Here is a 21,772-nt window from a genome sequence, read left to right as displayed (position 1 = left end):
TGAGAGTTGGAACTGGACCTTGGATAAATGGAAGAAGGTCACCTCGTTCAACGTTTGGAATTTTCTGCAGTATCATGTTACTGACCGAGTATGTGTGTGTCATTTACCAGGGTAAGAGATTGTACCAGGATGTACTGTTATTTGAGATATCGGAGGCCAGTGCAACACCCCAAACTCTTCAACATATTCCTCACACCATTCCCACACAATTTGTCCAGCATGGTAGGGGTAAGGTGCATTATCATCCAGTAAGATGCCATTTCCATTAGCGAATACCTTCGTCTTAAAGGGGTGTACCTGGTCATCAGCAATGTTTAGATAAATATACACATTTAAATTAATGTCTTCATGAATGCCCAGATCCAGGGTTTAACCAAAGAACTCTGCTTAAAGCATCATACTCCATCTACCAGCTTGTTTTCTTCCCACAGTACATACAGTCTGGTGCAATCTCTTTCCCTGGTAAATAACACACATGTACACGGGTGTCAACATGATACAACAGAAAATGCTTCATGTTGAACCAGGTTACCTTCTTCCATTGATCCCAGGTCCAGTTCTAGCACCTTCAAGCCCAATGGAGGCACTTCTGATGGTGGAAAGGGGTTAGTGCCTGGTCCCATGCATAGCAATGCTTCATGCACGATGTGTTGAGACACATTACTCCCAAAAACATCATTATCTGTGATTTGTACCACCATAGCCCTTCTTTTGTTTTGTACTAGACAGGATAGCCTCTGGTTGACCTCTTGCATTGATGAGTCCCGGCCATCTAATACTTGGTTTGTGGCTTTTCCCTCCTCATAACACTGTTGGTAGGTGATCACCATGGCTGAACATGAACATATCAAAAGCCTTACTCTGACCTGACTATCTGCCCATAACAATTTGTCCCTCATCAAAGTCACTCAGGTCTTTACAACAGCCCACATCTTCTGTATTTAACACATCAACTATAGGTGTCTAATGTCATATTGACGTCTAATATACAGAACTAGACATTAAGCCCGTTACAATCACAGTAGTGCAGAAACATTAGTAGGAACAGTCTGCCTAAAGTAAAATAATAATAAAAATAAAATAGAAAAGTATATGACAACACAGTAAGTATAATTGATATTGTCTTAGTGTAAAACTTATACTGTAACAATATGTAAGACACAATATCTGAAGAAGATATTTAGGTAAAATGTTTGTATTTCTTTACCTCATGATATTTTCCTATACAATTTCATTATAGACAACATTTCTTGTGAATATTCTGTCTGAGTTTGGCAACAGTTTGCCTTGTTCAGGACCATCTACAACCTTGACAACAACATCTGGAAAACTTCTAACTCTTGATAATGCAACATATAACTGACCGTGGCTGAATACGGGTTCTGGCAAGTAAATGGCATCTATTTGTAAGGTTTGCTCTTCTGAGTCTTTCTCTTTTAGCGTTTTTCTGATGGTCATTTTCTTTTTTTTTCAATCGATCCATTTGCTCGTATTTTTCTTTGTCTTTCAGCCTTTCTTTTGTTGATGTTTACTTGTTGAACTGACCGTTCTTCTCTTACAGTAATACTGGCTTGTAAGTGGCTGTAATATGTGTCACTGTATTGTGTGTCTTTATTTTTCTCTCGTAGTAATACTGATTTGTATTTCCGTAAAATGCCTGTACTGGCTTTGATGTCCGTAATATGACTTTAATCTTCTGTCACAACATTGGGCAATCAGCAGAGTGTCCCCAGCAACTGATTTAATGTGTGGCGTGTAGCCGATAATCGTGCTCTTGGCGTCTCCCCAGCAAGTACTGTTTAGTTCCCCAGCAAGTATTTTAATCTGTGCTGGCATGCAGCTGATTATTGTATGTATGGCGTCTCCCCAAAAACGGATTTTATGTGCGCGGCCGCGACTACCCAATCAGCACTCTCTCCAGCAATGTTGTCCTTTATTTCTTATCATGCACGGCTATGGCAAGGCCATTCACTGTGTGCCCAGTTTCCAGTGTGTGTGCGTCCACGGTGCCGTGCGCATGGGCGGGGCACGGTGCGATGTGATGCGATGCGATGCGATGTGACGCGCGGCCCGCACATGCGCACTTCACCAGAAGACACACACACCCGGACACCTGGACGCACACAGGGGTTTTATTAAAGAGGATATCTCACCTTGATAGACTGTCAGTGTCATTCTCTTCATATGAGAGGGGTCATAATGTTTTTGCCCTCCAGTCTATTAACACTCTTACACATTAGTTAATCCCTATTGTAGTGCTTTATGTGCTATATTTTTACAAACAAATTCCTTGTGCATTCCAAACACAACCATGTGCTTCTAAAATAAAACATCTACTTACAAACTGTACGTGTTATTTGGGAAAAAGTACACACGTAAAAGAAAGAGAAATTGGTAGACACAGATTAACCCTCATGTAAAGGTAACATGAATCCCAAAGTTCATTTGCTCAATCAATGAGGTCTGCATAAAAAGGCAATGGCGTGGGCATCAAGTTAACCAATCAAAGGACCAACAACGTTTAAGAGACCCCTTGCTTTGTAGAGTAGCATCACTATTATCACTGCTTACCAGCAAGGGCAATATTCCATGGTAATCGGGGAAGGGATCCCGTTAGTGCTCCATTACTGGCCAAAATGGCAATTTTACTTTAGTACTATGGCAAATTCAACAGATTATGGATTTAATCTCGATTTTCTGACACTCATCAGCAGAAGAAAAACGTTTTAATATCAAATTCAAAACAGAGTGTTCTAAATTAATGACAAATATAAAATACAAAAAAATTATCACGCAAGTATTCATCCCTTTTAATAAAACACATCTAAACTGTCACTGGCACCTCTACTGGTATTAGAAGTCAGATATTCAGTTCAGCGGCTGTCACCCGTCTGTTTCAGATGATTGTGGTCTAAATGCACCGTATCTGGGAAGTCCAACTTGCGATCAGTCAATATGGTGGACCAAGTTACACAATGAAAACAAACAAGCACTCCAAACAACTCTGGGAGAAGGTGACAGATTGGAATTCTAGTGTGAAAGAAGAGTCTTCAGTCCATTCATTCACATCCACATTTCATTTTGTAACTGGAGTCACTATCGCACTTGGTGATTCCTGCCATGTCTGTCTGAAGTTCCATCCTGTTGATCGATCAATGTCTACGACTGCGGGTGTGCAATTTATTTTGGTATCTTCTCTAATATGAATTATCTTTTGAATGTCAGTATGGTTGGTACAAAAGGCCCTATATGTGTGGCCTATAAAAAGTATTCAACCCCTTGGGAGTTTTCAAATTTTATTGTTATACAACACTCAATCACCATGGATTTAATTTGGCTATTTTGACACCGATCAACAGGAAAAGACCCTTTCATTTTAAAGGTCTGCAAAGTAATCCAAATGAATTGCCAGTACAAAACACATTTTTTCTGGAGGCCTCAGAGAGCTCTTAAGATCTGGGCAAGGATTTACTACAACAAAGAGCAAACCAAACTAAGTGTCTACCAGTTCAGACAAGATCCTCTCTAATGATGTTGTAATCATTTGCAGTTGACTCTAATTTTAGGTATTTGAGGTTGTGATTAATGTCAGTGTACTTACTTTTTCCACACATGAAATTTGTATTTAGGTTAACTTAAATTATACAATGAACTACAACATGTAAATGGTGCCTGATTTCTGTTATATTATATCACCTTAATCTATAGCATCTGCTTAAATGAAGATCAAATGATATGTCCACGTAAAAACACTTACTAGAGGGTACTCGTCTGTTCACATGGTTAGTTCCTGCCTTGTGCCGACATAGATAAAGAGGGCACACAAAGGAGGAATGGATCTGAATGCATGCAGTATATTAGTAAAACCAGATAGATGGAAGTATACAAGTCTGAATGAGAGCCGTTTTACATTCATTGCCAAATCATACTAAACGTTACATTTAAAAACCACTTATTGGAAAAAAGTATAAAGGAATATACCTGTATTATTCTTTTGCCATAGCTTCCTAACTCACTTAACACATGAAGCTCTTGAACTGAATATTGTAGATCTGGAGCTGCTCTCAAAGCTTTCCTCTTAATATGTCCTATTGTACATCAAAATTACTCTGGAGTTGATTTATTCCAATTTCCTAATGGTGTACAATTTTCCACCACAGTACCTGACACAATGACATAACAAAATATGGGGTTAAAGGCTAATTTAACAGGCTACCACCTGCCGTGTTGCCGTTTTGTTAAGAATGTTATTAAGTATGATTCTTAATCAATTGTCAAGCAGTAAGAAGAGAGCTAACAAAAGCCAAACGCACAGATTAGGCTAACAAGTGAAAATTTGAAAGGCCTCCATTGATCTGCAGGAGTTTTATTCACAGCTTCTGCCTCCAGAAACCATCTAATTAAACACTGCCTGCTGTGTAAATAATAAATTATACTGTAAGACGACCAATTTCAGATGAGGAAATACTTTTAAATCAAATCTTTCTAAATTCAGTTGCATTTAAACTATCAAAGAACAAAATTTAAACGAGTAGTCACCAGAAGACTACAATTAATACTATATATACAGTATGTGTATCAAGCCTGGGAGAGGCAGCATCCCTTCAGCTGAAGCTTCATCTTGTTTAGTTTACTGTTCATGGAGCACATACAGTAGTTTTTGCCATGAAGGAGGCAATCAGCTATTCACTAAAAACAGGATAAAGGCGCACAATTCTAAAGAATAAAAATGATTGATTCACACAGGTGGCAGAACAGAAACTTTAGCCAATTTTGGCAGCTGACATAGGACCCTTTGGTCTCTCAATGACAGCTCATTATCTTGCTTTAGCCTAACCTCAATAGAGTTGTCGATTCTGGGCTTACTATTGTATGTAAGGGGGATTTCTAGTGCTCTGGGTGGCCATCCCATGCTTAAACATTGCCTGTGCGGAGAGTTCATCTTTGAATGGTACACGATTTTTTCTTCCGAAATCCTCAGAGACTTCTGTGTCATTGAAGGTGGGCATACGTGCCCTGTGATGGACTGGCATGGTGTACACCAGCAGTCCCCAACCACCAGGCTGTGGATCATTTGGTACCGGGCTGCACAAAAAAAAGAATAAACAACATCCATCCATCCATTTTCCAACCCACTGAATCCGAACACAGGGTCACGGGGGTCTGCTGGAGCCAATCCCAGCCAACACAGGGCACAAGGCAGGAACCAATCAACCCACTGCAGGACACACACAAACACACCCACACACCAAGCACACACTAGGGCCAATTTTAGAATTGCCAATCCACCTAATTGGTATGTCTTTGGACTGTGGGAGGAAACCGGAGCGCCCGGAGGAAACCCACGCAGACACGGGGAGAACATGCAAACTCCACACAGGGAGGACCCGGGAAGCGAACCCGGGTCTCCTAACTACGAGGCAGCAGCGCTAGAATAAACAACATTTTATTTTTATTTTATTTCATTTTATTGACTATTGGAGTCGGCAGGGTGTTTTATTTTGAAAAATGACCGGATCATCTCTGTAGAACAGTGATTATGATCTGTTGTTTATGGACCTAGACAGCCACTGTAGTTAAGGAAGTAGGAAGGGCGGTATCAAGTAAAGTTTAGACGTGCGAGCAGATTGATTTGTTTGTGGTGTACAACAAACTCTTGATCACTTTCAGTAAGTCATTCAACAATCTCCCCATCACTTCCGTCTGTGTCTCTTTCCCCCACTTGCCTCTGTTACAGTTTTTATGCCTGATAACTTAAGCCCACAATGTAACACGACCTAAAATGAGTGAAAGAAAAACAACATTGCTGGGGATCAACACAAATGCACTGAAAACCCTGCCGCTTATATTTCCAACATTCTATCTTTGTGAAGCAGGGTTTTCTGCAGTGACAGCAACCAAAATTAAATTACAGAGTAGACTGGACATGAAGAACACACTTCAGGTGACACTGCCTGAGGTGGGACGTGTGGCAGGGAAAACAAACTCAGGGCTCCCACCGATTCTGTGTCATTGTGAGTTGTATTTATTATGCTTTACTATGCAAGCATGACGGCCAGTCCGTGGAAAATTGTTTTACATGAAACCGGTCCGAGGTGCAAAAAGGGTTGGAGACCACTGGTATACACTTTGTTTCCTGCCTTGAGTTAAGTGACTTTAAGAACAGATGCATCTATAAATGTATTAGTGGTGCTCTTACTAGCCCCATGTCTTGAAAGCTTGTCTGCACTATTACAGTAAGTTCAGCCAGCCCATGGGAGACAACTTCAAAGTGTTCAGAAGAAATAAGCTCAGCAGAGACTTCCATACATGTAGTCCAGTGGTTCTCAAACTCAGCCTCCTAGGGACCAAACGTGGCTATTGGTTTTTGTTCCAACCAGTTAAGTTTTTAAGTGGACTGCTAGCCTTACTGAGAAAGCTGATATCTCCCAGATTCTTGTTTGGTGGTCAATGTAGAAATCACATTAGAATGTGCCAAGTATTTTAAGATGTGGACAAATTTGTTGGTCCCCATTCAGCTCATTGAAAATGTGCTGTATGCCTCCTGAAAAGTGATTACACGAAAACCAGTTGTCCCATGTATAAAGTAAAGCAAAGAAAGTGCGAAAGGAAATCAAGTATCGGTTATTCTACAAAGATATTCTAAAATGGCCAGAACATGTTTGTCGATACTTCCAGAAAATATCATAAATAATTAGATCAGCATGATTTTTCAAACTAGCTGTTTTCCTTAATTAATATCACACATGTCTCTAAACGTGCAATCAGTTGTTCAGCCAATTTCAGTGAAGAAGTTAAAATTGACATCACTGTTTATCCAACACTGAACATGGACAAGAGAAAGCAAAAGAGAGAGTTGTCTGAGGACATCAGAAAGAAAATGATAGACAAGCATGTTAAATGCAAAGATCATCTCCAAGCTGCTTGATGTTCCTGTGACAACAGTTGCACATTTTATTAAGGTCCATGGGACTGAAGCCAACCTCCCTGACATGGCCACAACAGGAAAATCAACCCCCCCAGAATGGCCAGAAGGATCGTCAGAATGGTAGACAAAAATCCAAGGACAGCTTCCAAAAAGACACAAGCTGAACTCCAAGGTCAAAGTCCATCAGTGTCTGATTGCACTATCCATCATGTTTTGAGTGACAGTTGGCTCAATGGGAGAAGAACCAGGAGAGGCTAGACATAAGAAAACAGAGCGGAATTTACTAAAATACATATTGACAAGATACAATGGTTCTGGGAAAATGTTCCTTGGCCAGATGAGACAAAACTGGAGCTTTTTGGCAAGTCACATCCGCTCCCTCAGTCCACAGACAAAAAAATGAAGCTTTCAACGAACAGAACAGCATATCTACTGTGAAACATGGAAGAGGCTCAGTTCTGTTTTGGGGCTGCTTTGCTGCATGGGGTGCCTCGAGTCTGTGCAGGAAACAATGAAACCTCCAGGCTATCAAGATATTCTGGAGTGAAATGTACAGCCCATTGTCAAGAAGTTCTGTCTCAGTGGCACGTCATGGATCCTTTAACAGGATAAACACAGCTAAAAGCACACACAAAAGGCTACAAACAAAACACCGGGCTCTTCTCTTCTGAAGTGGCCTTCTATGAGCCCTGATTTGAATTCTATTGAACGCTTATGGAAAGAACTGAAAGATGCAGTCTGGAGGAGGCCCCCTTCAAACCGGACACAGCTAGAGTGGGCCAAACTACCTGCGGACAGGTGCAGACATCTCGTTGAGAGCTCCAGGAACTGCTTTTTTGCAGTGATTGCCTCTAAAGATTATGCAACCAAATATTAGGTTAAGGGTCCCATCACTTCTGTCCATGCCATTTTCATGTGGGTTATTATTTGAAATAGTCTGATGAATCAGAAGTCAAAGGCCAAGTCAATGCAAATTACAAAATAATGGGTGCCAATTACTTCTGTCAGTTTCACATTATTTCAGAGACAACTGTGGATTCTTCTTTCTCCATGGAGGGGTACCAACAAATGTGTCCAAGTCTCTATGTATGTAAATCTTGGCACCTTATAACTAACTCCTACTAAATCAGCATGCAGCCTTGGGGTAATGATCAATGACCAGCTTCAGTGTCCTTCACTGATTACAATGTAACTGTACAATAGGGAATGCAGTGCAACTTCTCCTTTGGGCATTGGTCCTGTCACGACTGGGCAACCGTAACTCTCTACTGGCTGGAGTACCTGCGTGCACTACCAAGTCATGGCAGAGGATTCACAACACAGTGGCACGTCTCATATTCAACGAGCCTGGTGTGGGTGCATGTCAGTCCTCTTTGAGCAGCATGCATTATGATCCAATCCTTGAGGCAACTCTTCAGGCAAGATAGAAGGGACCTGAGCTGCCTTGAAAGCTCGCATATTGTAATCTTTTTAGTTAGCGAATAAAAGGTGTCATTTTGCTTGACTTCTCATTACATCCATAATGGCTAACACAGTACAACACCCTAGTACTTCACTCCGGCATGGTACATAAATAAGCTAAATCAGACAGACAGGCTTCTCTTTTGTTTACGAGATCCAAAACACCCGTATTCCTTCATTTTTCATCACCGCATTCTAAGCATTAAATTTCCGGGTGACCATTCATTGGTTGTCAGTTCTCATGTATGCAGTGCCATCCCTACAACGAAGGACAAAATCAAACCGGTTTCATTTTCTTGGAGTGAGTTGCAGATTAGTTTGAGTGAATATCTCAAACTACTGCCTCAAACTCTTGAAGATTATGTAAAATTAAAATAGATGGAAAAGTCGCATAATGTGACATGGCCTTAAGGGCCTCCTTTTCAAAATATACAGTGCATCAGACTTGATATTTATGTCATCATTTAGAAATAAATGCAAGTTATAATTCAAATACAATATCCAGTACCGGATAAGTTTAGAGAATTGGAAATGAAATAATTTAAATACTCACTCTGAAATAGAATTCTTCATTCCACTTTGGATTAAGGGTCTGAAAAAATAAACAGTTAACAATTAGAAGGAGTAAATTAACATTAAGCTTCTTACTTTATTTCATCAAGCATATCCTCATTTAAAGCAACTTCAAATAATCTACCTGCAGACAACGGGTTTATGAGGATTACTTATTGTCTTCAACTAATTACATTAGAATGACAAAAAGCAGCCATTAATTTCATTTTTCTAATCAGATTTATTTACATTGTGAAGTACACTGCACAGAGATAAAGCGTTCCAAGTCGCAGTAGACGGATGTCAATTTGCATGTAGCACAATACACAGCACGGTAATAACAAGCAGCTTTTTGACCTCGGAGAACTGTAGCCAAACAGAAAATAAATGCAAAAAAGTAAGAGCACTGCAATTAATCTCAGCCAGTGCACTGACAATTCAAAATAGACAGGGAAAAGGACAAATATAGACAAAAGGTTAGCAATAAGGACCAATTATCTCAGCCCCAAACTTTACAATCGCGGTTACAGCAGGATGGATTCATTTGTACACGTTACGCGACCTCAAGGAACACTCAACTTACCTAGAAAAATACAGAATAGTACTTACTGTGCATTAAAATAAACAGAAGATAAACAACTCTCTTTACATTCTTGAGCAACCTGAAAATAATGATTTATAAAACAGCAGAAGTAAAAGCCAATCCGATAATGTTAAAATCTACATAAGTATTCAATTAAGTGGAATAAAATATACATTTCATACACTTACATAGGTGAAAGTATAATCTTTTACCCCCGTAAACTAAGATTTATAGGACTTTCTTAGCTATATTTGCTCATTGGTCAGTTAGAAACACAGTGTCTGTGCTTGGAAGACAGACAGTTTGACGGGCAAATGACTATTATGGTGGTCTAGAGTGTCTCAACATACAACCATATAAACATTACCTACAACAACATGGCCTTTTTTTGAGCAATATCAATTTTTCACTTTATTTCTCTGTGAACTGTCTTTGCTTTGAATTTTACGAATAGTTGGTAAAATTGTGGTGGCTCTGTTCCTAAGGCTGTGCGCTGGTGTCTAGAAGGTTTAAGTCCCATTACTTCCAGAAGAGATCATACTAAGCTGGGCCCTTAACCTGTAAAATCGATCCAGGGACACTGTACAGTGGCTGTGCTCTGAAGCTCAAAAGACATGCAAAAATAATAAAGTATAAAAAAAAACTTTGGAAAAAAAAGATATTTAAACTGTGGAATCTTATTTTGTTTGGTACGTAATACACTGAAACATTTAATGAAGCTGCAGAACTTCTGGAAATTCTGGATAAATGTAGTTACACTGGCAAATAAAGTACAACAATTAGGTTGACGGAGTAGTCTAAACATGCCCATTGTGAGTGGGTTTGGGAGGATATGTAAATGTGCCTTGCAGTGGGCCAGTGCCTCCCTAAAGGAATGAAAAATCAAAACAAAGATCTCCTTAATAACTTTTTGGTTTCTCCTAGACAACAAAGAGGTCAGAAAGAAAATGGGTGACATTTTTTGTTTGTCTCACGCTTCTCAGATATTTCTACTGAGAAAAAAAATATACCCCTCGAGTTTCAGCAGAGATCTCAGCAAAGTCACACAGTGGGTTCAGAGATTCCAAAAAGTGGCTTGACGTTTTTTTTTTGGCTATGTGGAAGTACAGTAATCTCTTCTTGATCGCAGAGGTTGCGTTCCAGAAACCCCCGCGATAGGTGAAAATCCGCGAAGTAGAGACCATATGTTTGTATGGTTATTTTTATATATTTTAAGCTCTTAGAAACTCTCCCACACTGTTTATAAATATTTATTGCAGTTAATCCGCTCCAGACAGATAAATGAATTTCTACAAAGTAGGATTTTTTATTTATAAATCGAATATTTTCGCAGTTAGAGCATTGAAAACCTGTTTTACGACCTTCTAAATACGTTTTTTAACATTATTAGAGCCCTCTAGACATGAAATAACACCCTTTAGTCAAAAGTTTAAACTGTGCTCCATGACAAGACAGAGATGACAGTTCTTTCTCACAATTAAAAGAATGCAAACATATCTTCCTCTTCAAGGTGCGCGTCAGGAGCAGAGAATGCAAGCACCGCGATAAAGCTGCCGTAATGAAGGGATCAATGTGAAGGTAGCCTTTCAGCATTTTTCAGAGGAGCGTCCGTATCCTCTGTGCAAACAGCCCCTCTGCTCACACCCCCTCCGTCAGGAGCAGAGAATGTCAGAGAGAGTGAGAGAGACAGAGAAAAGCAAACAATGAAAAATCAATACGGGGTGTTAAAGCTTTTAAGTGTGCGAAGCACCGCGCAGGAAGCATGTCGTATATCATTGAGGAGTTTTATTTAATACGTAATACGTGCTCTGATTGGGTAGCTTCTCAGCCATCCGCCAATAGCGTCCCTTGTATGAAATCAACTGGGCAAACAAACTGAGGAAGCATGTACCATACACTAAAAGACCCATTGTCCGCAGAAATCCGCGAACCAGCGAAAAATTTGTGATATATATTTAGATATGCTTACATTTAAAATCCGTGATGGAGTGAAGCCGCGAACGTCGAAGCACGATATAGCGAGGGATCACTGTATTTACATTGTGTGCCCAGTAATATATGGTGAAATATACGGACGGTTGTTTGAGGGAATTAAACACATTACTACAATTACAATACTGTCATCCTTGCTTCTGATAACAATTTTAGTTGTTCTAATTTATATTGCTGTGCTTCAATTAGATCACACTCATTCGAGACGAAAAGGCAGGTAGTGTGGCACAGTGGTCAAGACTTTGGGCTTCAAACCCTGAAGTTGTGGGTTCAAATCCCACTGCTGACACCACGTGGCTACAAGCAAGTCACTACATCTGCCTGTGATCCAACTGGAAAAAAACAAAAGAAATGTAACCAATCGTTTCTCAAACATTGTAAATCACCTTGGGAAGAGGCATCAGTCCCATTAACAGGTAAAAAGTATGAAGTCGTGAAAGAGATTACAACAAGACTAGAAAAAACACCTCACAAAATGTGCTTTTTCAAACCAAATTCTCAATCCTGTTACCTCAGTTGCATCTTACATCTTTTTTTTTGTCTAAAAAAGGAATTCAACGAGAAACATCTGAAGTAAAGTTGATTCTTAAATGAAACATAAATGAGAATCTCTTTGAAGTCTCATGAGACATCACAGATCAACCTTTAACCAGTAAAATTTCCCTATGGGCCATCCATAGTTGGTTCCTACCATGCACCCTGTGCTACAGAGATGGTTAGCAGACTCGTACACAAGGAACTGGTATGTAAGAAAAAAACTGGATAGAAACAACAGCTTCTAGTATGGAAATGAAGCTTACACACACAAACCAAAAAAGGAACCATTATGAAGGGCATACAAGTTTGCATTTTGCTTTCCTTTATCACATGCCAGCAGCTTACTGGAAAAAAAAATTGGAAATGATGGTGTTTATGCTGACAGAAAGGTGGGTCAAGGTAATATGGAATAAAATCCACTCAAGTCTAACATCAAAGATAGTATAAAGAAGGAACTTTAGTTGAACTAAAATAACATAACAAAGTAAGAAAACAAACATCAGACCTTCTGCCCCACACAAGAATATATCCTGCAGTATCAAAGATTCCTCTATCAAACCAACTCCAGATTCACAAAAAGTCAGAAATTGCATTTTGGTTCAGAGGAGTCATGGATCAGGAGACCAAAAGGCAAGCTCTGATGTGCTGTAGCCTGCCGGGCTTTGGAATCAGTACGGCTACAAAAAGAGAGACCTTTCAAAGAAACATCTGTGAAGCGCAGCATCCATCTCCACTTATGGCTTGGCTTCCAATGCTATGTGAAAAATCATCACCAAAAAAAACAAAAAAAACAATCAAAGCTTTAAATGAAGAATGATCAAAACAACTTTATGACTTTGTTTGCTTTTTTTTTTGAAGATCAACTGCAAGATGACTTCTTCATGCTATCAAATGCCAATTACAAGGCTACAAAGGCTCTTTGTTTGTCACATTATGCGCGAGTGTTCCCAACACTTTTACTTCTAAGTAAATTACTTCATATATTGGTTAGGGTTATTGTTCTGGCTCAGGCTTATTCTTTCTTTATTTTATTGTTTTCTTGTTTCTCAAAGTATTGGTCATCTTCTTACGTTATGTTTCTGGTTTTTATTTTTCTCTTTTAAATTTATGTCATTTGATTATTTTTGTTTACATTGTGGTGTTTAATAATTATTTAATGTTTATGCATTCTGTAAAGTCCTTTTGTTAAATGCCGTGTGTTTTACTGGTTGAGCCTCAGGAGGCAGGCCCACCATTATGTCATTTCTAAGGACCTCCCTGAGGCTGCATGTTCACTGTAGCACTGATCACTGTGGATTCTTGCACTTTTCTTCCTCTGTCTTTTTACCTTTTTATTTATCTGTTCGCTCCCTTTCCTGCCCAGGCTTCTCTTTATACCGCTAGGGATGCAGGTACATGGATTATCAACACCGGAGCGCTAATGAGGCAATTGACGGAACTGCACATGTCTGCACGAGAATGCACAATCAGCCGATCACCCCATCAATCTCCAGAATGCTCTGCCATGCTACCACACATACCTGCAGCCCTCCAGGGCCCGAGCATGCTATAGTTATATAGTTAAAAGTTGCACATTGCCATGGACAATAACATGCTTCACCATAGTCAACTAAAAATAAATAGCATATTAATCCAATACATGACATGTTATAATTCCATAAACCTAATTACCAATGCTGAGCTGAATAAAAAGCAATAATTTTACTATTTTCAGAGCCACTTAAGCAAACTCAAGGTTACCAAATGGTGTGCCAGAACCCGTTAAGGTGCATTCATACACAATACACACTCACTCACTCACTCACTCACTCACTCACAACAGAAGTCACCAGTTCATCTAACCAGTATATTTGTCTGACTCGGGGGACAAACTTGTTGTGTATAAAAAGAAACCCATTCAGACATTGAGAAACTGTAAACTCCATACAGAACTTCAAGAATACTCAGGAACATCCTCAACAGTAACATAAAGCCTCATGGGAGTCACTTCTTGAATATAGGACACGCCTCTTGACCAACAAATGAAGGGGAGAGATGGCAGTTTAGCAAAAAGGCACGTATTTCACACATTTGCAGGATAGAGCTGGATAACAGACACGTAGTAGATTATGTAACGTGACTTTTTGTTTTCTTTTTTCACATTGTTTGCCATTGTGCACAACTGCACACTGTTTGCTTTTTTCCCTCCAGTCTGCATGAAAACATGAGATTTTGTCTCAGACATCACTACAAAGTACCTTGGGTACGTAACACGAGTTTTCCTTTAAAAGAATGTACAAGCAAAGAACTTTTAAAATATAAGGCGAAAGTACAGGACACAACAGAGGAGCCTTTTGTTGGTGGAAGAAAAAGAGAAATAGACCTGCTCAGCTGTCTAACACCTTAAGAAAAATGTGTCTGTATTTGCACTAACAGCATATTCCTCCAAAAGCACATTTGGTAGGGCTGGGAATATTACCGATAAATGTCTTTGAATGACTTTCAAATACTGCATCTGAAGATATCTAAAATTGCACCTAAGGTTAATTTTTGATTTGCGATCAGGACAGCCACAATTACCCCTCCTGATTGATGTACTAGAATAAGCGGACAAATAAATAACTCTTCACTCTTACACTACTACTAGTAATGTTAATAAAAACGTCCAATTAGAACATTAGAACAATCCAGACGAGAATGGGATATTCAGCCAAACAAAGCTTGCCAGTCCTATCTACTTAATTCTTCCAAAATAACATCAAGTTTTGAAAGTCCCTAATACCTTACTCTCTTCCCCACTACTTTGTAGTTTATTCCATGTGTCTATGATTCTCTGTGTAAAGAAAAACTTCTTAATGTGTGTGCGCTATTTACCTTGAACAAACTCCCAACTCTGTTCCCATGTTCTTGATGAACTCATTTTAAAATAACAGTCTCGATCCACTGGACTAATTCCCTTCGTAAGTTTAAACACTTCAAGCATGACTCAGCTTAAACTGAAAAGGTTCAGCTCTTTTAATTCATGCATTTATTTCTAGTAGGATTGACAACTGCAATGCGGTGTTCAATGAATGTTCAAACTGTTCTTTATACAGCTTCCAATTAATTAAAAATGCTGCTGCAAGAATTATTACATTATAATAATAACTTACACCTTACACTGGCTCCTGGTTAAGTTTAGGGCAGATTTCAAAATCCTACTTTCAACATATAAAGCCTTAAATGGCCAAGGTCTGGTTTACTTATCTGAACTTATCATGACCTTACAAGCCAGAGTGCACATTAAGATCTCAAGATGCCAGTCTGCTTATGATTCGAAGGATTAATCAAATAACAGTGGGAGGTCGAGCTTTTAGTTACAGGGCCCCTAAACTGTGGAGTGGTCTGCCTGCTACTATAAGAGATGCTCCTTCAGTCTCAGCTTTCAAATCCCAGCTGAAGACTCACTACTTCAGTTCAGCATATCCTGACTAGAGCTGCTGATTAACTGCACAGACCGCATCTCTGTTGTTGGTCATTAGCACTAAAACATAAGTAACATGATAGTTAGAATTTGTTACTAACCCTCACCTATTGTGTTTCTCTTGTTGGTACTCAAATGTGGCACTTGGTGCCATTGTCCTACTGCCAAGTTGTTTTGCCTGCCTAAGATAAAGTCATCTCTGATGGAGGATTGCAGGTATCACTGGGTAAAGGGGTCCTTTCATCATAATGGCTGGCCCAGCACTGACTTGGCTGTGGAACGGCCAAGAGGGGGAGGCAGCTTGATGGCCGAGGCCTCTAGGACTTTGAACAAATCGAAATCATATTATGTAATATCATCTACTGCTGAATTCTGCTCTGTACTTGTAATATTTCTATTACACTAATATATTGTTTTGAGGTCTTATGTTCTGTATATTGTATTGTCTTTACCCCTTTTTTGACACCCACTGTACGCCTAACCTACCTGGAAAAGGGTCTCTCTTTGAATTGCAGAACATTGTGTAATTTGGTTGAAGTTTCCGCCTCACTCATGAATCTGATGAGTTACCCCAATATGGAAAAACAAAGAAATATATATTTTTTTGGTATCATGATGTTATTTTATCCAATAGATGACAACAATAAACTATGCTAAGCATTATTTGGGCTCAGTTCCACATATAATATATGGATCATAACAGCTTATCCTGAGAGATACTCAGGCTTAACCGCTTTTACATAGAATTCTGAGCCCGAGTGACATTCGGTGTTATTGTCAAGTAAAGTTTAAAGTGCAAGGTTGCCAGTTCAAACAGTTAAAGAGGTCCAAGACTCACAACTATACACACAATGTTCTCTACTAAACAATAAATCACTGAAGTCTGTATGTTCAGTCCCTCTGAGCAATGTTTGGACAGTTTGGCTTTGGTGACACGACAAAAGAGGAAGTGCGAGAACAAGAAGCAATCTAATTGGTCAGTTTTGTGATGTGATAAAAAGAGGAAATGCAAGCAGAAGGAGGAGAAATGGCATAGGAAGGAGGCATGCACTTTCAAAGATGGCAAGTATAAAAGTGGCAGGATGCGAGAAAGCCGCCTGGTAAATGATGAAAGAGTCTGAGAAGCAGGCTTTATGGGAATGCACTCGGGAGACGGAGTGCTGATTAAGAGACATGCGCACAATGAGGAAAGTAGCTGAAAGTGCAAGTAAGGCAAGAGATAACAAATATTTTTTAATGATTCTATTATCTGTTTTTGACAGGTAGCGTGGCTAGTAATATGTAACAAATTGGCCGGTTGTCTAATATAAAAAGCTGGAGAGAACACAGACACATTAAGCAGCCCCTTAAATGTTCCCTAGCACACCATGAAGGAATGAGCCAGTAAACAGAGATGCTTCAACGTGTAATGAACAGGACGGGCAACATCAGCCCCGATGGTCTCTTTACTGCCAATGCCTCCAGTGAGTTTAAGGCCTTCCTGATCAGCCTATCGAGGTATGTGGCATCCTGAGCCAGTGGTGCTATCCCGAAGGCCACAGCACAGAACAGTACACTGATGACAAGCACTGGCAAAGCAGTCCAAGCAGTTTGCTGCAGACACTAAAGAACAAGAAAATAAGAAAAAGAAAAAGAAAAAAAAGCAAAAACCCGCTCTGGTCCTTCTTGCAGAGCAGATCTCTGTTGCTCACTTCACCCAGTCTGCTGTCTAGATGAAGGCCCTAGTAATTATATAGTATGTCTGCACTATCTCCATGACCTCTCCCACTATGCTGATTGATCCTGGGAACAACTGGTACTTTGGAAGCCAACCACCAATGCCTTCACTTTATAATGTTCTCAGGAGAACAATTCTTATCTTTACCAATGTAAAACTGTTACTCTCAGTTGCTTGTTAACTTGGCACAGCATTCAAAAGCTTTGCATGTTTCAACATTATTTGAAGTTGTTTTAAACAAATCAGCGATCAACTTACAAAATGCAGGTGCAGGATATAACAATAAAGAGGTGCTAGTAATGTTGAAGAGCCTCGTGATGAAAGCATTTGTCACTCACCTAGACTACTAGCCCCATGGGATGCCATTTTGGTCCAAGGGAAGATTTCCTACCCAGCCTATCGCACGATAAACACACAAACAGCTGCCTGCCAATGTGTTACTTTAGAAATGGCAGAAGGAAAGCACATGAAAGCCTGCAACACCACACAGCAGGAACCCCTACCTAGAATACAAGCGCTAATCGGCATGCCACTGTGGCCCACTAAAAATATCTGCAGAGTGTGTTATTTTTATCTCACAGTGTGGGAAATCTGCAATGTACAATTAGCAGAACATTCAAAGTATGTGCCGACTTCATACCACAGATTCAGAGTGGCACATTATCAGAGAAATCAATTATGGAGCGGCCCATTTTAAACATCTTGATGAACTACTTAAAAGAGAAATGCCCACCAACACTTCAAATGAAGCAGGGAGCAGAGCAAAAAGAAGGTCAACAGTAATAAAATGAATTTCCATGACAACCTGCTGCTGAGGAATGATTGAGAATAAAGTTGTAATTAATGTAATTCACACTATGGGACTGTCACAGCAGCCTAATGGTGTTGCTGAGAGATCAGTCAGTCAAACTGGAACTTGTGTGCTGCTGTGCCTTTTCTTGTGTAATGGATGTTCATGCAGCAGGGACTGAGCAGGGATCCTTACACGGCCAGAAGGTCAGTATAACGGAAAGACTTGGGAAGACAATTTATTTGGGACATTTTCTTCCCCAATACGTTAGATGGCAGCCTCCTTGGGTTAGGATCCCCATGTGGATGCTCACAGGGCATGCTGGAATCTGTAGTCCTACGAGGCAGCCCTGTTGAGTTCCACAGGTAGCTGAAGGCATTCACAATCCCTACTATGTGGGACTTCTGATTGATCTGGACGTACTTCCACTGGGCTATACTCTAGCACCGGAAGAACTCCAGGGTCCTAGATAAAAGAGACCACTTGACCTCGTCCAGGTGAGATGGAGTCGAGTGGAAGGAGGACAAAGCTTGCCTGAGAGGTGTGGAGTAGAAAGAGTGATAGTGGAAGAGAAGAAAAGAATTGTGTGGTGGTTCATTGATGCCCTGGTTAAGCCTTTGTACAAGGTATTTATAAAAAATAAACCTCTTATTCATACTGGGACATATGTCTGCAAGGTTGTATCTCAGGTTTGGAGTGCTGCATCGCCCCCTGGTGATCACACTTGTAATCGTAATCAATTAAAAAAGTTAAACATTTACAGTGTGATGAAAGAGTTTGGGCACCCCTGAGTAAAATATGTACCCTGTTGATTCTTGAAGTGTCATGTCATGTCATTTTCTAACCCACTTAATCCAGCCCTGGGTCATAGGAGGTGGGTACTACAGGGTGCAAGGCAGGAACAAACCCCGGATATGGTGCCAGTCCATCATAGGGTGAACGCACACACATACACACAAACACCCCACAGGCCAATTTACCATCGCCAATTCAACTAACATGAATATCTTTGCAATGGACAGTGGGAGTAAACCAAAGCAACCGGAGGAAACCCATGCAGACATGGGGAGAACATGCAAACTCCACACGGGGAGGTCACAGGATGCAAACTCTGGTCTCCTTACTGTGTACTGTGCCAACGTGACACCCATTTCTGAAGTGAAAACTATTAAATACAACCACTGCGACACTCAGAAGGGAGTGTGAAATTTTGTTCCATGAACTTAAACATAGAAAAAAATAAATAAAATAGTAATTGAGACTTGAGCAAAAGATTGGGCACCCTCCTCTGTTAGTACCTGGTAAATAATATGGCAGATATCACAGCTTGTGAACATTTGTTGTAGCCAACTATAAGTCTTTCTATTCAAGAGATGGGAATTTGTGCCGATTCCTCCTTGCAGATGACCTCAGAGATATTTGCATGCACAATATACTTCAGATCTACGACAGATTTTCAACAATATTCAGGTTCTGAGGACTGTGAGGGTCATTTCAAAAGCTTCACTTTTTGTTCCTTGAGGTAGTTAATGGTGGACTTTGATATATCCTTCGGATCATCGTCCTGTTGTAGAAGCCAACCTCTTTTCAGCCTAACTTCTTGATGGACTGCATGACATTTACATTTTTCTGATATTTTCTGATATTAAATGGAATCCATTCTTCCCATTATGCATGCAATGTTCCCTGTGCCACTGGCAGCCACACAGCCCCAAAACCTTAAGGATCCACCTGCATTTTTAATATTTGGCAAGATGTTGTTTTCCTGAAATGCTGTCCCTTTTTTTCCTCCAAACATACCTCTGGTGATTGTGGCCAAAATGCACAATCTTAACAACTTCTGTGCACAACGCTTGACACTAATAATGCAAGCACCAATGCACTATAGAACAATGCACCACCACTTCAGTTTCTTCGAGGTCTTATGCAGTGACTACTTGGGGTTGGTTGTTGCACCTCTTAGCCTAGAAAACGTGCAGTTATTTCAGAACATTTTGTGGTCTGACGTTTCTTTACCACATTCCTAACAGTAGTAATTGCCAGCAGAACTTTTTTCTTAAAGTCGTCCCCAGCTCTGTGTGCATCAATTATTCTGTGACGTTTACAGATGCCGGTCATAAAATTAGAATATCATGACAAAGTTGATTTATTTCAGTAATTCCATTCAAAAAGTGAAACTTGTATATTAGATTCATTCATTACACACAGACTGATGTATTTCAAATGTTTATTTCTTTTAATTTTGATGATTATAACTGACAACTAATGAAAGTCCCAAATTCAGTATCTCGGAAAATTAGAATATAAATTAAGACCAATGCAAAAAAAGGATTTTTAGAAATGTTGGCCAACTGAAAGGTATGAACATGAAAAGTATGAGCATGTACAGAACTCAATATTTAGTTTGGGGTCCTTTGGCCTGGATTACTGCAGCAATGCGGGGTGGCATGGAGTCGATCAGTCTGTGGCACTGCTCAGGTGTTATGAGAGCCCATGTTGCTCTGATAGTGGCCTTCAGCTCTTCTGAATTGTTGGGTCTGGCGTATTGCATCTTCCTCTTCACAATACCCCATAGATTTTCTATGGGGTTAAGGTCAGGCGAGTTTGCTGGTCAATCAAGAACAGGGATACCATGGTCCTTAAACCAGGTACTGGTAGTTTTGGCACTTTGTGCAGGTGCCAGGTCCTGTTGGAAAATAAAATCTGCATCTCCATAAAGTTCGTCAGCAGCAGGAAGCATGAAGTGCTCTAAAACTTCCTGGTAGACGGCTGCGTTGACCTTGGACCTCAGAAAACACAATGGACCAACACCAGCAGATGACATGGCACCCCAAACCATCACTGACTGTGGAAACTTTACACTGGACCTCAAGCAACGTGGATTCTGTGCCTCTCCTCTCTTCCTCCAGACTCTGGGACCTTGATTTCCAAAGGAAATGCAAAATTTACTTTCACCAGAAAACATAACTTTGGACCACACAGCAAGCAGTCCAGTCGAGACATTTCTGACGCTGTCTCTTGTTTAAGAGTGGCTTGACACAAGCAATGCGACAGCTGAAACCCATGTCTTGCATACGTCTGTGCGCGGTGGTTCTTGAAGCACTGACTCCAGCTGCAGTCCACTCTTTGTGAATCGCCCCCACAGTTTTGTATGGGTTTTGTTTCACAATCCTCTCCAGGGTGCGGTTATCCCTATTGCTTGTACACTATTTTCTACCACATCTTGTCCTTCCCTTCGCCTCTCTATTGATGTGCTTGGACACAGAGCTCTGTGAACAGCCAGCCTCTTTAGCAATGACCTTTTGTGTCTTGCCCTCCTTGTGCAAGGTGTCAATGGTTGTCTTTTGGACAACTGTCAAGTCAACAGTCTTCCCCATGATTGTGTAGCCTACAGAACTCGACTGAAAGACCATTTAAAGGCTTTTAGGTGTTTTGAGTTAATTAGCTGATTAGAGTGTGGCACCAGGTGTCTTCAATATTGAACCTTTTCACAATATTCTAATTTTCCGAGATACTGAATTTGGGACTTTCATTAGTTGTCAGTTATAATCATCAAAATTAAAAGAAATAAACATTTGGAAATACATCAGTCTGTGTGTAATGAATGAATCCAATATACAAGTTTCACTTTTTGAATGGAATTACTGAAATAAATCAACTTTGTCATGATATTCTAATTTTATGACCGGCACCTGAATGGTTATTCAGTATTACTAAAAGGGATGATGAGTCAGAAGTTATCTAGCTCTTGAAATGGAATGCAATTATTT

General features: G+C 40.1%; 1 long non-coding RNA gene across 1 annotated transcript in view; it reads right to left on the bottom strand.

Annotated features, from left to right (window-relative positions):
- LOC120520406 overlaps positions 1-21,772 on the bottom strand; it is a 41,074-nt gene that overhangs the window by 7,388 nt on the left and 11,914 nt on the right. The window contains exon 2 of the long non-coding RNA XR_005631829.1: positions 8,943-8,981. This is a non-coding gene — a long non-coding RNA (uncharacterized LOC120520406). The remainder of the gene's footprint in view (positions 1-8,942; positions 8,982-21,772) is intronic.

This window comes from Polypterus senegalus, unplaced genomic scaffold (assembly GCF_016835505.1).
Source record: "Polypterus senegalus isolate Bchr_013 unplaced genomic scaffold, ASM1683550v1 scaffold_4274, whole genome shotgun sequence".
NCBI classification, from domain to species: Eukaryota; Metazoa; Chordata; class Cladistia; order Polypteriformes; family Polypteridae; genus Polypterus; species Polypterus senegalus.
Note: the sequence above shows the minus strand (reverse complement) of the source record. Positions and strands in the feature narration are given on the sequence as shown.